The following is a 10,028-nucleotide window of genomic DNA, read 5'->3' as shown; positions in this document are numbered from 1 at the left end:
ACACACAGTGTCATTAGGCGCATTGTGCGTCAGGAGGGAGTGTACCAGGGAGTGTTTTCTACAGACATGTTTCTACTTAGTGGTAATTGTAGGCCTTCTCTGATCTCACCAGAATCCTATCAAAGGACTACAGAGGAAGAGGGGATGATCCTCGGATCTCTATTCAGGATTTATTTTATATACAGACGGCTGTTATTGTTAAGCTTTTCCCCAGAAATGATTCTTGGCATGAAGGAAAGCCCTCTTGAAACCCCATCTTAGACCATGCAACACCACAACTATCAAGTCAAATCAATGCAAAAGAAACAGTTTTGGGTGGACATTAAAACTCTTCTTGGCACACAGACGGTCGGGGAAATGTCTGTACTGTACTGTACATGACATGTGCTGTATTGTGTGACTAAATCTGTTGACATTGGAACATGGTCACCCCGATGAAATCCACAGGATGCCTTTTCGCACGTTTGGGATATTTTTCATCCGCAGTAAATCAAGAAATGAGGTTAAACAAGTTTGTAAATTGCTGTGGTTCTTTGGACCTGGAACGGCTGTGGGCCGTGCTGCCCTTCTCGGGTCTCCTCCTCTCTCCAGAACCTGTGCTTTGTCCTCCCCTTTTGATTCACATTCCGGTCTTTGCCCTGGTGGTCTTCCAGATCAAGAAATGGAATTCCTTTTAAGACTTAAAGCAGCCTCCACGTTATTTGAAACCATTCTCCTCTCTTCTTCCTCTACAGCATACTGTAAATGCTCAATGGTGCTCACGTTGATCACACAATCATCTGTAATCCTGTAACGCTTAACTGCAGTGCTGCCTCTGGGCGACTGAAATGTATCCTTACAATTTACAATTTAGGCATTTAGCAGATGCTCTTAATCCAGAGCGATTTACATTAAGCAATAACAAAAACATGGCATACATCACATATATAAAAAGTAGTTATCATGAATCATGTATAAACTAAGAACATAACAGTGGAGTATCTATGTAAACTATGCATACTATACTATATTACATATTATACATGTGTACTATAAAGTGCTATATGACTACATAAAATGCAATTCTAATGCTGTCTACATAACAAGCTATAAGTCTGTTTTAAATACTATCTAAGTCTACATACAGTGCTATCTAAGGGGCTAGGGCAAGTGCTACGGGCCATGGTGGAGTCTGAAGAGGTGGGTTTTCAGACTACGGCGGAAGATTGGGAGTGAGGCTGCAGTTCTGACTGTGATGGGAAGTGCATTCCATAGTTTTGGAGCCAGAAGGGAGAAGAGTTTGGGACGTGTGGAGCGTTGTCCCGGCGTTTTTAGTGAAGGTACCTCCAGCTTCCCTGCGTTGGCTGATCTGAGTGCGCGGGAGGGTTTGTAGGGTACGATCATACTTGTGAGATATGGGGGAGCCATGCTTTTGGTTGCTCCGGGAGCCAATGGAGGGAGCGGAGAAGGGGGGAGATGTGTGAGAATTTTGGTTGAAGACCGAGCGAGCTGCGGCATTTTGGATCAGTTGGAGGGGCTTAAGTGCACATGCCGGTAGGCCAGTAAGGAGGGAGTTACAATAGTCAATTTTGACAAGACTGTTGTCTGGATTAGGAGCTGGGCTGACTCCTGGGTGAGGAACGGTCTAATTCGTCATATGTTATATAGTGTGAACCTACCTACAGCATCGAGTGACAGCTGTGATGTGTGTTTTGAACGAGAGCTGACTGTCCAGGACAACACCAAGGTTCCTGGCTGTCGGGACAGACTTTACCAGGGCGTTGTCTATACGGAGATAGTTAGCTTGGCTTACTCATCATATATTTTATACAGTATGCAGTATATAGTTAATATCTATCTCTCCTTCTCTCACACACACACACACACACACACACACACACACACACACACACACACACTTACGCACGCACGCACGCACGCACGCACGCACACACGCACACACGCACACACAGATAGATAAACAAGGCTTCTCACGCTAAGATATTTTAGAGTGTGTTTGGCCTCTTGACCTCCAAGGTGTGGTGCTGTGGTGTTGGAGGGTTTTTGTGATAGTAACTGACCCTGATACACCTCTACATTTCCACTTCCTGACAGACAATGTATTACATATGTTGTTGTTGCAGTCAGATTATCAGCTCCATGTATTGTTTTGTGGGGTCTTATGGCTGTCTTTCCTGTTCCAATCTCTTCTCCTATGGCTGTCTTATGGCTGTGTTTCCTGTTCCAATCTCTTCTCCGAGGAGTGGGGCTCAAATAGTTAAGGTATGCACAATCATGTTGCTATCACGGGCGCCCCCCTTTTTAATTTAGTTTTTATACAAATCAACCCTGATATTACTTTATTACTTTCTAACTGTGTGTGTGTGTGTGTGTGTGTGTGTGTGTGTGTGTGTGTGTGTGTGTGTGTGTGTGTGTGCGTACGTGCGTGCGACCCAAGCACACAGCCAGGAGGAAGCAAGTAAAGGGTTAAAGCCCACCCGGGCAAGTTTATTAACAGAAAGTTAATCAACGAGGGCCAGGCTCTAGAGGTGAGGAGATTGGGAACGGGAGGCAGGTGTGCTTAGAATGTGCTGTGGCGCCCAGAGGGCGCTGAAGAGTGCAGAGAGGTCACAGCACAAGGTGGTGAAGAGAGGCGAGACGGAACAGACCCACCAATTTCACATTCTCTGAGTTAAACTGACACTGAGGATTTCACTCTTTCTACACAATCTGTACATTTATGTAATTTAGGGGTAAGATATTTCCTGAGCTTGTCTGTCGGTGTGTCCCGGACATAACTTGGGCGATGTCCGACCGACCGGCCTCTTAGCATCTGTCATATGACCTGGGGGTGTGTCGAGTGCAGGCAATTCAGAGTATAGGGACAGAGAGAGACAGAAAAGAGGGAGGGGGGGGGGGGGCTCAGAGGGAGAGAGAGGGACTTCCCTGCATGAGCATTAAGAACTGCTGAGTGAGGATTTGATGCAGGGGCCTTGAGTTTCCAATGGGGCCAATGTGTGATAAATGACCTTTGTATTCCTACAGAGAATGACTCCATTCTGGCTTGAATGCAGCACTGTGAACAATGAACAGAGCAACAAAAAAAAAGAAAGAAAAAGATACAAAGTCATCTGAAAGTAATAAGCCTTCATTGTTGAATATAAGATACTTCCGTTGTTGTTGTCATCAGTCCTTTAACCATGTGAACCATAAGGTATCTCAGATGTTAGTTATGATATTACGAGCAGATGACATTCGTTCATTTATTACAGAACGCATGATGTGTTTTGCTGTACATGTGCAGCATGTAATGAACACCTGGGGCCATGTGCTCTGATATTAGCTGTCCCTCAATCCACAACACAACAGGTGAACACGCTGACACCACTGCACCACACACGTCAACACACTTGAAACAGCTGCTTACAATTAACTGGTGTGTGTGTGTGCGCGTGTGCATGGGTGCGTGTGTGCGTGCGAGTGCGGTGAAGCATTTGTGCTTATTTCCAGAACTCCATGTTCCACTAATCACCCCAAGGATGTGCATGTGTAGATTATGGAGTGAAACAATGCGTGCGTGCGTGCGTGCGTGCGTGCGTGCGTGCGTGCGTGCATGCGTGCGTGCATGCGTGCAATCGTGCATGCATGCATGCGTGCAATGCGTGCGTGTGACTGTGAATGTATACGTATGTGTGAATGAATAAAGGCTTGTCCAGGAATTAGTGGAGGAAATATTCTGTAAAATATAGTTTACCTCTTCTAAGACATTATTTCTCATCCTACTGAACATATTATCCACATCATGACACTTTCTTCAGTCGAGCGACCTTTGTGAAATGTGAATTATAAATTAGCTTTAACTCTGATGGTACGGTATATTGTTCTGCAGTTTAAGTTATGACATGTGAGGACATGACTGGAAGAACAAGAGAGTAGAGAGAGAGAGAGGAGGGGCATGTAAATATTTGCAGTCTGGAGGTGTGCGTGTGCGTGTGCGTGTGCGTGTGTGTGTGTGTGTGTGTGTGTGTGTGTGTGTGTGCGCGCGCGCGTGCGTGCGTGCGTGCGTGAGTGTGTGTTGTGCTCTTATAGACTTGCTGAGTGGGTGAGATACCATCTCTGTGTAAATGCCTTTGCTCATGTCCACAGCTGTTATCAACATTCCACCCTGTCCACTGGACTTCCAGGAGCTGTCCCACACACACACACACACACACACACACACACACACACACACACACACACACACACACACACACACACACACGCACGCTTCCTTTGAGTAATATGTTTTGTGGGACATGCCGTGATGATGTAAACCTGTTAGCTTTGACTTTTAATTGAATGGTTCCTCATTAATATGATTGTGATGTTATTCTGTTATACAGAAACAGTTCTGGGGCACGGTGGCACAGTTGGTAGTGCTGTCGCCTATAACAGCTAGAAGGTCCTGGGTTTGATTCCCGCTGGGGACGCCTGATGGAGGGGAAAGGAACTGGTCGGAATAACGTGTTCCTTCCACGCACCACGTCCAACCAGGGAAACTCCCCCTGTCAGGTGAAAAGAAGCAGCTTGAACTCCTCATGCATAGAAGGAAGCATGAGGTCTCGTTTAACGAGGCTGCCATGATGGAGAATGGGTTGCAAAATCGTGGGATAAAAAAAACCCCACAACATGTTTTTCTTGAACGGGAGAGGAGGGGGTTGTGGGTAGGTCAGTATGTCATTGCTTGTTGGGCACGTCGTCATGGTAAAAGGTGATTACTACCACATACAGGAATTTAGTGTGTTATTAGAGAGAGAGAGAGCGAGAGAGAGAGGAGGCCTGAGTCATTCAGAACATTGTTTTACCTTTGTGTGTGAATTATTGAACGGTTTATTAAGGCACAGTGAGTGAGGTTGTTTGTGTACTTGTGTACAAATGTTACAAAATGGACGGGTCCATTTGGTTACATTTGTACACTCAGTTACAGATGGATAAATGCACATTGGGAATTTGGGGCATTTTACTGTGCATGGGCTGTTCTCTACGTGTGTGTGTGTGTGTGTGTGTGTGTGTGTGTGTGTGTGTGTGTGTGTGTGTGTGTGTGTGTGTGTGTGTGTGTGTGTGTGTGTGTGTGTGTGTGTGTGTGTGTGTGTGTGTGCGCGTGTGCAACTGCGTGCATGTGTGTGTAAACATTGCTACTTGGGTTCCTGTTCATTTTGCAATACTGTCATCATGAACTGAGGTTGAGATTAAAGGTCACGCATGCACGCACGCATGCACGCACGCACGCAGTATAAACACAAAAGCACCAAGCGTTATTCTGTCATCAGTCTGCCTACACCTTATGTCAACAATACTCAGCCACTCTTTCTCTGCCAATCAAATCTATCAGTAAACGTAGAGCAGCCTGTGAGCAGTTGAGGCAGGCAACTAGCCTGGCTCTGCAGTGCTGGATACGGCATGTGATACACACTTCACCCTACAACATACAACCAACTATATTAACCACTTGAACCTTTGAACGTTGAAACATTGACCTCAGACCCCATGCAGTCCCCCAGAGCTCCCTCTGCACCAAATGTCTCTGCATGTCTAAAATAAATAACATATACCAGCTCTACTGTATACTATCACTCTACACCAGATGTCTTCCTATATTAAAACTGGCGCAGACATAACCATAAATAAACCCCATACGCTCATATATAGGCATGACCATGGGCACGTCACTCTGCCCCTGACACTATGGAGAGGCCGCAATGAGACGGGTTGCAACGAGGCTATTTACCCGAGGTTTGGCCCAATTTGTAAATACATCAAAGATGCGAATATAATCCATTTCTGGATGCCTTGGCCTGGAGGAGAGGTCATCAGGTGGTCTCCAACCTTCTTAGAGTGTTTCAACCCTCAACCACCAGGTGCAGCAAACCAGTGCTGACCACACCTCAGCAACCGCCGTGCCCAGGGCACCCCCCCCCCCCCCCCCGCGGACCCGCCCACTGTCCTTTCTCCCCTGCCAGAAATAATAGGAAGCTCTCTCTGCCTTGTGTGTTCTTGGGGGACATCAGGCACTGGGAGGTCTCTAGGTCTATGGTTTGCCTCCTGCCTAGTTTCCTCCTACGTCTCACCAGACTGTTCATCTGTGAGGTGAGCATGTGTCCGTCCTTGTCCACAATTGGCCTTACTCTGGTGTATTTGAGTCAAGGGAGCTTTCTCTGCGTCTGTGTCACTGTCATAGTTGTCGTCGTTGGATCTGTCCTATCGAGTCTCTCTTCCTCCCCTCCTCTTGGGAGACTCTGGGGTATTGCTCATTTGCGCTGCATGGGGTTTAAATGGTTAAGGAGGTCTATTTAAGCTGTGAAATGCACTTTCTCACTCTCTTGCTCTGTGCTGCTCTTCCACTCACCAGCATCCACCTGTAGGCTATGCTCTGATTCTTGATTTACCCTACGTGGGTGGATTTTTTTTAAATCACATACGTAGGTCTATGGGTCAAATAGAAAATATATTTTACCCCTCTCACCCTCCGGAGTTCCCGCTCCGAAAGAGCCACAACCCTGGTATCTCGTACCATTAACAAAGATAAATTTAAAATGAAAGATATTCATATTCACAGTGAAGCATATAAACAGTTCAAAAAAGGTTATGTATACTTGCAACAATAGATGAAATAGGTAATACATTGGGGAGAAGTTTGCCCTCATCATTAGCTGCTGTGTCAAATGTCTGGCTTTCCGAGGCTATTCTCAAATTGACTCTCAATGAATCACCTCTCCGTATACAGCTTTCATTCTCAATAATAATCTGTTTGGTGAGGTCAGTCAACCTCACGCTGGGAAAATGTCAGATATCACATCTACAAACTCAATGCGTCATGATGACGCATTGGGAGTTTGTAGATCTGATACCTTATTTTCATAAGTAGCTAATGGGTTAATTTACTTCAATATTGGTCATGTCTGTTGTCGATGGACACTGTTCTATTATTGTAGTGGCATTTGTAACCACTTTGGCTCTTACAATTATATTCAAAGAGGAAACAAGCGACAGGCACTCTCCCCTGTGTCAATAGATAAAAGATGTAAGAGCAAAGAATTGTGGTCGCAAAAAACACTACAAAGACTGAATGTGATATTGTGAATGTTTCCTGTAAGCTTGATACTGTGCAGTACAAGCTGTGTACTACAAAGTTTGTGACATGGAAATGAGAACCACAAAGCCAAAAGTCAAAATGTTGCATGAGCCAGGATTTGCACATGAGAGAAGCCTGAAAGAAACATTTTTGCCCGGAATGAAGACCGTAGTGTCTTGGCTGTATACTGCACTGCACTTTGTTGACTGGGATCCCCCAGGGCTCAATCCTTGGCCCACTCCTTCCCTCTACACCACGTTTCTTTGCTATCTACAAGCTCACAATACAGATTCATAATATTAAGCTATTAGTGTAGATTTTCGTCTTACACAAACATTAAATTCCCATTGACAATGAATGGAGAATTTACGTCATAATGTTTGAGTCATGATGATGCACGATGATAAGAGTGCCCCTCACTTCACACGAGGGTGATGTTTTTTAATATTATACTGTTTAGACTGATGATAGGTTCTTGGTTTATGACCTAGATTCCTATAGGTTACTATTGCTATGCATTTGTATTACCTCGTGTTTTCTTTGCTTACTGTAAGTCACTCTGCTATAAATGCCTAAATTGTAAATTGTGATGTTTGGGGTCAGTAAACATGTCCATGAACAAGTACAGTTACTTAAGCAAAATAACGAATAACTCCAGGGAACAAAAAGTAATACCTCACTAATCCAACATGACAGCTAAAACCTCAATGCTTCGTAGCTCACATCAACGTTTCCATTACTCTCCCATTATTGGGAAATCCCTTTGGCAAACAGCTTCACTTCACTCATACCAGAGAACAGTTAAGAAAACACAATAGTCTTATGATGTCACCTAAATAACTCCAAAGACAAGAACATGTGAAAAGACATGAGAGAAAAAAATCAAATGACATGCCCCCATTGAGAACTAATACTTGATTTATACTCCGTAGAAGAACTGAAGAATGTAGAAGACTTGATTTACAAGCTTATAAAAGCAGTTTGTGTCGGCAAGCAACACCATCGTGTGATGGCGTACTGTATGAATTAAAGCTGCAATCTGGAACACATTTTATTTAAAATATTTAAATCTATTTAGATTTGTTTTTGTCATAATGTACTATTATACTGTAGTACACAACAACAATGAAAAACACAAAATGACAGAAAGATAAGATCACCAGTACATACATAAACATCAATGACCAGGATGAAGCAGGAATACTTTAGAGTCCATAAGGGAAGGATGCACCATTATAGCAGCCAGACATTCTGATCAAATACTATTCATCCAAGCAATGCCAGGAATGGCATCCACAGTGTCTAGAACTCAGCTTGTGTATTCTGTCCGTCATGATCCAGAACTTATTTTGACCACTTAATTAAAGGGGAATACCACTCATTTTCAACATTTTACTACATTGTGAATCACATCTTGATGATGTCATCAATATGTGATACACAATGTTAATGATTTTTTTTTCAGACCTACAGTTCACAGAATTGGGGGACTTTTTCTTATTATTTCCACACAACAGCTCTAAGGTATATTAATGAGATAGTAAAATGTTGAAAATGATTGGCATTCCCCTTTAAGCCCTATACTTTGAAATGTTTGCCTATATTCCCTATAATAACATGTGGGATGACAGGCGGAAAGTTAATAATGAATAAAAATGAGATTGTGTACCATACAGAATGGTGCTGTACATACAATACAACTAGCATATCAGCAGTGGTTGGAGGTAGTCTCTCTTCTCTTCCATTGAGAATTGTCTTCCTTGCACACGTATACTGATTAGCCTCTGTACCCAGGCTTTTATTTTATTTTGCATTCGGCACAAAAATGAATGAGACCTGAATGAGTGGACGAATTTGGACGGCCCACTGAAGGACATGCAGTTTGGCAACAAGATGGCTGTCCTGAGCGGATACTTCCTGCTAGCCAACGCGTGTACCGGACTGGCCCAGCTCAACAACACTAAGGTTCTCAAATTGATCTCAAGTGCCATCGGGGATCTGGTCCAGGGTGTCTACTATGAAAGCCCTGCTCATCTCGAGGAGAACATCAGTCTGAGTGGCGGTACCGTCAGCACGGCGACATGGGAGGAGTTCCTCTCCCATGGGGCGCTGCTGGCCAAGAGCTGCAGGCAGCCATGGAGCTGGCCAAACACGACAAGGAGTCCCAGAGACTGGCCTACACGTATGGCAAACACCTCGCCCTCGGCCACAGGTTGAACTCTGACCTGCAGCCGTTTGTACGGTAGAGCCGGTCTCGTTCAGCCTAAATGCCGCCCCTGTGGTCTTCCACCGTCAGAGTGTGGGCCAAGAGATGTGGCACCGCCAGTTAAAACAGGTGAGAGGATACAGAAACCAGCTGGATTATTCAAAGCTGTGGGCGGTCATCAAGTCGGAGAAAGGTGTGCGCTCGGCGCTGGACTTGTGCTGTCACCATGGCAACAAGGCTCTGGAGGGAATCGTGGAATAATATCTTGAATAAGTTACCATGACTGTATCCTCCCTATGGCCTCTCAACTCAACTCAAACTTTATTTATAGAGCAGATTTACAGCGTCCGAACGTCGACCAAAGTGCGTAGATATTTTGTGTAAGTCTTATGTGGCATTTTTTCATATCCTGTAACCCCTGCTAACCTTGCACATTCTCCTCGTATGGTGGACTCCTACTTCCTTAGCTGGTGTAGTGATAAATCTGTTCCGGTTGGCGTCAACCAGTTAGACAAACATGTCTGTTGAGCTTCAGGTCTCGTTCTGTCCCTTGACACAGCTAAACAGGTGGAGCACGGCGGCGTATCTAATCACAATTACATGCATTATAAGGGCCTGTCTTCTCTGCCTTGGTCAGTGCCTGATGGCACTTATCCTGTTAGTTCATGCAGTAAAATAATGTATTGGCCTATACTATACATGAATACTGTTATTGTACCTTCTTCTTTT

The 10,028-nt window shown here is 44.5% G+C and overlaps 1 pseudogene across 1 annotated transcript; it reads left to right on the top strand.

Moving 5' to 3' along the window:
• Positions 1-2,565: 2,565 nt before the first annotated feature.
• Positions 2,566-9,560, top strand: LOC310856665 (all trans-polyprenyl-diphosphate synthase PDSS2-like; annotated as a pseudogene). Its single transcript has 2 exons — positions 2,566-2,632; positions 8,928-9,560. The product of its transcript is annotated as an all trans-polyprenyl-diphosphate synthase PDSS2-like (transcript).
• Positions 9,561-10,028: the final 468 nt, after the last annotated feature.

Source organism: Protomyctophum parallelum (assembly GCF_964188405.1).
Source record: "Protomyctophum parallelum genome assembly, chromosome: 3".
In the NCBI taxonomy this organism is placed as follows: domain Eukaryota; kingdom Metazoa; phylum Chordata; class Actinopteri; order Myctophiformes; family Myctophidae; genus Protomyctophum; species Protomyctophum parallelum.
This window is presented reverse-complemented; position numbering and strand designations above follow the sequence as displayed.